Raw genomic sequence first — 8,269 nt, 5'->3', positions numbered from 1 at the left:
ACGCTTAATGAATAACAGAGGTATCCACGCTTAATGTATAACAGAGGTATACATGGTTAATAAATGACAGAGGTATCCACGATTAATGAATAACAGAGGTATCCACGCTTAATGAATGACAGAGGTATCCACGCTTAATGAATGGCAGAGGTATCCACGCTTAATGAATGACAGAGGTATCCACGCTTAATGAATGGCAGAGGTATCCACGCTTAATGAATAACAGAGGTATCCACGCTTAATGAATAACAGAGGTATCCATGGTTAATGAATGACAGAGTTATCCAGCGTACGTGGTGCATTACACAATGACATATGCTGGAAAATCCAAGACTTGTGAACTGAGTATATTAAAACTTAAAACACAAGCTATTGCTACTTGTTTGTTACAGGGAACATTATGAAACACCTATGCATGCATAATGTTCTTTGGATTACAACATTTCACTGAAGAACAATACAGAATTCGGCTAAGGTAATTTGTTTAGTATTAGATATTGATATATAAATCTGTATACTCACAGCCACAGCGTTAACTGGTGTTATGTTGGGATTAGGGGCCGCCTCAGTAATGTGCTACAGGCGTCCAGTCTGGGCAGTTGTTAGGGTTAGTGTGAGGACCGGTTTCATGAAGCGTGCCTCATATGTGCGTGCTCGCTGACGGTTTATCCTCGTGGCCCTTCTCTTTAGGTCAGACGGCCGCTATACCAGGCGATGGAAACCAGGTGCGTGTTGTCGTATAACTACTCTCATGAGGCCGACGCAGCGGTCAGTAGATCGCCAGGTCAGTCACAATGACCGGAAATACAAAGCAAACAGAATGCACGCGCGATTGTCAGCGCGGGCTCACGCACCTTGGAAAAGCCTGGGTCAGGGTTTATAAATACAAATCTAGACATATTGTGTGTGTGTGTTTGGGAGGGGGGAGGGGAGGGGGTAGCAGTAGTGATTGATATTCCTATTAACCCTCCAGTATACACACCCAGATTAATTTTTTGCGTATAGACTATCTCTGTTTTTGAGCCGACTTTAAAAGCGTGTTGTTTCCCTTTTGTTCTGATTTTGGATGTTTACCATTCACAATGGTACTCTGTACTCTTCTCATATATTTTAATTTCGTGTTTTTTTCACATATGTTTTAATCGTAACTGAAAATAAATAGGAAAATTAATCTGGACATCTGTAGATGACAAGGGGAAACAAAAAATTAAAAAACAAACTCACACCCCATCTCCATGGCGCGACAGATGAGATCACACTACTCGTCCAGTATACCCGACCCCACCCCCACCCCACCCCCCAACCCGCCCTTACCACCCCACAAGACCCTCCAGATCTCAGACCTCAGCTTATCGAAAACTTCCTATCAAAAAAAGCGATACAGTTACAGTGATGGGTGTGCAGTCATCATCAGTATCATCATTTGTAAAGTATGGTGCAGCTCACAGACATGCGCACAAACGCATAATAGCCTGCTGCGCTGAGAGTATGGGAAGTAGAGAGTACTGCAACAGCCTTGTCCTAGACCTCACGCGTACCGGGGGATGACCCTTGTAAATCGAAGATGGCGTGTGGGTTTGTGTTTTTAATTTTTCTTGCCCTATCATCAACAGAGTCCAGATTTCCCTATTAGTATGATCTCAGCTCTTGCCCCATGGAGATGGGGTGTGGGTTTGTTTTTTAATATTTTTGTTTCCCCTTATCATCTTCAGATGTCCAGATTAATTTTCCTATTTATCTTAAGTCATGATTAAAACATGTGTAAATAAAACACGAATTAAAGTATATGGGTAGAGTGCACAGTCTGTTTTTGTTATCGCGGGAGGGTGATGAAAACTCTTCCACATGTCCGGAGGCAGCTAACAGCTAACTGTGAATGGTAAACATCCAAAATCAGCACAAAGGGAAACAACACGCTTTTAATGTCGGCTCCAAAACAGAAATAGTCTACACTCAAAAAATTAATGTGTTAATTTTAACAGAAAGTTTGTTGTCTGAGTGACGCTAGAATGTATTCTGCTATTGCAACAGATTATTGTGTTAAATATAACACACATATTCTGTTAATTCAAGATAAAGATTTCATTAGACTAACAGGATATTCTGTTGAATTGGACATATTATTAGGTTATAATAACAGAATATATTCTAGCATTACTTTGACAACAGACTTTATGCTAAAATTAACAGATTAATTCTTTGAGTGTATAATTTGGAAATCTCATTAAATACTTTTTATATGCCATGTCTTTATATGCCATGCGTTTAAATATATCGCTTAACTATATAGTTAAAGGATACATTTAAACGAATGAAGATATTTATTTACAGTATGGCCAGTAACCCTCCAGGACCGGTATTCTGTTTAGCGGACCCCCAACAGGAGGGCTTAGGGCCTGTCACGCCAAGCTTGTCTGTAGAAAGCTGAGGACCTATACTTTTCACTCCGGAGACCTCGTGCGCGTAGCTCAAAAACATTGAATTGTACAGTAGGCTTAATAGACCTACTGGGCATCAGAGTGGAACTAATCTGACAAAGATCTATCCAGACATTATCTAGGGTATAATCTCTTGTACGTAACACAAAAGTCTCTAGTACAACGTAAATTTAGTTAGTAACAGAGGGTTTGGAAATTCACAGTTTCTAGAGACAGAGAGCGCACTTAGCCGTGAACACCTTGCTGACAGGTTCCCAGCATAATTACCATGCCACTCCCACTTCTGTGGTCAGACAAGTACGATGTTTTCAATAACAGAAGTTCAGAACCTTCATTATAAACACACAATTACGCGGCGACATTAGCACATAGTGAAAACTACAATATACACAATGAAACTGAATCCCAGAGAGTTAGTGGAGCGTAACTACTGCATGCACTGCCATGATCAAATGTATTTCGTCAGTATACTTAGTTCTGTGTTGAACTTTAATTATTAAAATGTCTCAAAAACACATATATATGCAGCAAAAACACATATATATACAGAACACATATATATGCAACAAAAACACATATATATGCAAGAAAACATAGCAACTTTACTACACGTGTAAAATTTGCAACTCTGTGTGGAAAGAGAGACAGCTAATTAGAGACAGCTAACTTTTAAAATAAGAAAAAAACCCCACTTTTTTCCAAAACTGAGCACTCATCTACATCCTAAAACATGGTTTAAATATTCGCGTTTTCGTGACAAACTTCCCTACATGGCCAACGCACAAATACAGCAGCCAAATAAATCGCTTCTTCTTGGGTTTTAAAACAAACTAGCTTCTTACGCTCTGCAAAATATCATTTGGGCCATACGTCGGAGTTTATGAATAAAACAAAAATTGAATTGGATGCTGAACAAAGATAACCTGTTCATACCTCGCCTAACACTTTGCTTCGCATGTTGGCATGTAGGTTACTACACGCTAATGGAAGATTTCTACAAAATTGAGTTCATGTTACATATTTACTGGACTGATGGAATAAAACTTCAGGACCAGATTGTTGCAGGTAAATACAAGTAAAACTACTTCAGGACCAGACTGTTACAGGTAAACACAAGTAAGACTACTTCAGGACCAGACTGTTACAGGTAAATACAAGTAAAACTACTTCAGGACCAGACTGTTACAGGTAAATACAAGTAAAACTACTTCAGGACCAGACTGTTACAGGTAAATACAAGTAAGACTACTTCAGGACCAGACTGTTACAGGTAAATACAAGTAAAACTACTTCAGGACCAGACTGTTACAGGTACATACAAGTAAGACTACTTCAGGACCAGATACAAGTAAAAATACCTCTGAAACAAATGGTTTCGTTGTCAGCAGTGCATATACTTAAGCGGAACACACTGATAACTGAACAAAACGTATATACTGCAGTTAGTGTAGCTAGTGATCGTGAAAATAACACGATCTATATGTATTCGTAGAAATCCTGAAGCAATACACGTTGACAGAGGATATTTTATGATTCCTTGTACCTGTTTCGAGAGAGAGAGAAAAAACGCAGCACTCTAGAACTATGTTAATTGGTTAGTCACGTATTTACATTTAAAAATTATTTTTTTCGTCTAGTACCTGTAAAATGTTATGCATTTTTGTCTGGAAAGAAATGGCAATTTTCCTGCCTTTCCAGCAAGTATTGCCGCGACGATGTGATGATGTATAGCCGCAGCAAAGCGCTTTTGGATATGAATTGCGAAGGCTGATCAATTGGTGAGAGAGTGTACACTTATACATGTACGACCGTCAATAGCATGATGGTGGAAGGAACCGGGGATAACCCACGAGCATCCGCAGGTTTCTAGCAGACCTTCACACGCACGACTTATATACAATCTGTATTATCTTACCATCACACTTAGCTGATTCTAAGATTATTTCTTTCACTTTCCTTCTGTAAAATAAAAGCGAAATCCTTCGTTATGAAATGGTTTATTCCATCTGAACTCGACAGACCAATGTAGGAAACTGAAAATACCGGATTGATGTCTTGGTACATTGAGTACATGGAGTGCAAGGTTACGATGCACGGAGTGTACAACAAAACCGCACAAAGTCTACACCTGAATGTGATGGTTGGAAAATTTCAGCGCTTGCTTTATGTACAAGAAATGCCCAACACAGATTGCGATGTTTACAAACGATATTACCTATCCTTTCAAAACATGAACAGAGCCAGCCAAAACAACCCAGTGTTCACTGAGTCAAAGAGTACATGAGTAAAACAGGGTATTACAATGGAGGCTTGTAAATTGTAAGTTCAGCTTTCATCCTAGTGTAGCTTCAGTTAACTAAAGAGAGAAAGAAAGAACACAGGAAAAAATAGGAAGAAAAAATTACGGCCGATCTGTACAATTATGATTTCCAATTTTAAAAATTAATTCGACATGAATCAAGAAAAACAATAATGTCGAAACAGCAGAAACCAACAAAAATAACCCACTAATAAATCCAGTTTTGATACGCCATCAGTCTTTCAATATTTATAATGGTGCCAACCAACGGTATAAGACTTGATGTACGTCTTAATATATTGACGATCGCGCATTTTTGATATCAGAGTAAAGTAGGGGATACCATTATAACTGACGGGATTTCTGTCGGGGTTGTGCGGAAAATCTCATAAAGAATTGGGTGGTGCCTCGATACTAGTGGGTTGGTTTAGTTATTTATTTATTTCATTGGTGTTTTACGCCGTACTCAAGAATATTTCACTTACACGATGGCAGCCAGCATTGTGGTAAAAAGAAACCGGGCAGAGACTCGGGGAAACCCTCGACCATCGGCAGGCTGTTGATAGACCTTCTCACGTACAGCCAGAGAGGAACCCAGCGTCTGCTGAAATTGAACGCACAGCGACCACATTAGTGAGAGGCCCATGGATCATTGCTCCGCGCTGACATGCTAACCACCACGGCCACGAAGCCCCCTCCCCCCTCTCTGGCTTTTGGCGTTGGCTTTCTAGCGCAGCAGAATAATCCAGGAACCGCTCATCGATGTGGCCGCTGTGAGTTCAAATCCAGCTAATACCGGCTTCATCTCCGAAATAAAGTATAACTTTGAATCATTAATTTATTTGTGTGTGTGTGTTGGGGGGAGGAGTGGAGGGGGCTCGAAACTTTCCCTGGAATACGGCTGAGTGATCAGTCTCAGCCTTGTTACATATATCAGCATTTTTGTTAAATATGAAATTCAGTTATTTTCATGTCATTTAAAAAATGTTCTATTAGCATTGTAGAAGTTACTTTTGTCAACGACAGCAGGGGAATAGTTATCTTCCCGTACTCACCGAACGACGCCATACATGTACGTCCTGAGTAAAATACGGTGATATATACAGCTGCAGCCTATACTATCAGTTTGACTAGATAAAAGACTTTGGCACAAACTACGTCACCATTACATACATATTCCAGGAGCTGAGCTCTGTGTATACATCTTGAACACCTACCTGAACGGACAAGAAGCTGTGGCTACACTGGGCACAGGCTGATGTGGAACTTGTCAACGATGGTGCACATTGCCCGTGTCACGTGGTGTATACATGTAGTACACGGTTGTCAGTTAGGCGACACGTGTCCTGTACATACTTATAGTATTAGACGTTTCTACAATTACAAACAGGCGGTACCAAACAGTTCAAAGTTAAGGCAGCATATGGTTACAGTTCTGGCTGACAGCCACCAATCTCTTCGCCGTCACAATTCGTCTATTGGCTGACCCATCGTCTAAAGCGTCGGGTTCGCTGTAGCCGCCAGTCTCTTCGCCGTCGCAGTCATCTACTGGGTGGACCCATCGTCTAAAGCGTCGGTCTCGCTGTAGCCGCCAGTCTCTTCGCCGTCGCAACCGTCTATTGGCTGACCCATCGTTTATAACGTCAGCCTCGTTGTAGCCGCTAGTCTTTTCGCCACCACAATCGCCTGCTGGCTGACTCCATCGTCTATAGCGTCGATCTCACTGTAGCCGTTCATATCTCCGCCATGACAGTCCCCTGCTGGCTGACTCCATCGTCTATAGCGTCGGTTCCGTTATAGCCGCTAGTCTCTCCGCCGTGACAATCTCCTGCTGGCTAAGTCTATCGTTTATAGCGCTGACCTCGCTGTAGCTGCTAGTCTCTCCGCCATGACATTCGCCTGCTGGCTGACCCACAGTCTATAGCGTCAGCGTCCCTGCAGCCGCCAGTTTCTTCGCCACCACAATCGCCTGCTGGCGGACTTCATCGCCTATAGCGTCGGCCTCGCTGTAGCCGCCAGTCTCTCCGCCGTGACAATCGCCTGCTGGCGGACTCCATCGCCTATAGCGTCGACCTCGCTATGGCCGCTACTCTCTCCGCCGTGACAATCGCCTGCTGGCTAAATCTATCGTTTATAGCGCTGACCTCGCTGTAGCCGTTAATCTCTCCGCCATGACATTCGCCTGCTGGCTAACTCTATCGTTTATAACGCTGACCTCGCTGTAGCCGCTAATCTCTCCGCCATGACATTCGCCTGCCGGCTGACCCACAGTCTATAGCGTCAGCGTCCCTGTAGCCGCCAGTCTCTCCGCCGTGACAATCGCCTGCTGGTGGACTCCATCGTTTATAACGCTGACCTCGCTGTAGCCGCTAATCTCTCCGCCATGACATTCGCCTGCGGCTGACCCACAGTCTATAGCGTCAGCGTCCCTGTAGCCGCCAGTCTCTCCGCCGTGACAATCGCCTGCTGGTGGACTCCATCGTTTATAACGCTGACCTCGCTGTAGCCACTAATCTCTCCGCCATGACATTCGCCTGCCGGCTGACCCACAGTCTATAGCGTCAGCGTCCCTGTAGCCGCCAGTCTCTCCGCCGTGACAATCGCCTGCTGGTGGACTCCATCGTTTATAACGCTGACCTCGCTGTAGCCGCTAATCTCTCCGCCATGACATTCGCCTGCCGGCTGACCCACAGTCTATAGCGTCGGTCTCGCTGTAGCCGCCAGTCTCTCCGCCGTGACAATCGCCTGCTGGTGGACTCCATCGCCTATAGCGTTGACCTCGCTATAGCAGCTACTCTCTCCGCCGTGACAATCGCCTGCCGGCTGACCCACAGTCTATAGCGTCAGCGTCCCTGTAGCCGCCAGTCTCTCTGCCGTGACAATCGCCTGCTGGTGGACTCCATCGTTTATAACGCTGACCTCGCTGTAGCCGTTAATCTCTCCGCCATGACATTCGCCTGCCGGCTGACCCACAGTCTATAGCGTCGGTCTCGCTGTAGCCGCCAGTCTCTCCGCCGTGACAATCGCCTGCTGGCTAACTCTATCGTCTAAAGCGTTGACCTCGCTATAGCCGCCAGTCTCTCCGCCGTGACAATCGCCTGCTGGCTAACTCTATCGTCTAAAGCGTCGACCTCTATGCCAGACCAGTCAGCTCACTATCATAATCAACAGCTATTTTGACCGGTCTACGGCTTTAAGTGAAGATGTTTGTCAGGGCGTGACGAACTGCGGTGATTTCTCCTTGGATTTCTTCGGTTTCCTTTTACTAATTGACCTGGCCATCGTCTTTCCAGTTGAATCAAGTACAATTAACTACATGTAAATAAAAAGCACAGTTTTTACACAGCACGCGTTTATACTTGTGCCTATGAGAAGCTACTGTAGGCCTATAGACATACATGTATACATATGTTATAAATTAAACGCATAAATATTTCAAAACGGTTTTATTTCTGGGTACTGTGTTGTCCCAGTGAATTCTTTCATGCCGATGTCGTTGTTTCAGCCCTGGGCCACAGCGTAGGCTCGTGCA

The sequence above is a fragment of the Liolophura sinensis genome, chromosome 2 (genome assembly GCF_032854445.1).
Source record: "Liolophura sinensis isolate JHLJ2023 chromosome 2, CUHK_Ljap_v2, whole genome shotgun sequence".
In the NCBI taxonomy this organism is placed as follows: Eukaryota; Metazoa; Mollusca; class Polyplacophora; order Chitonida; family Chitonidae; genus Liolophura; species Liolophura sinensis.
Note: the sequence above shows the minus strand (reverse complement) of the source record.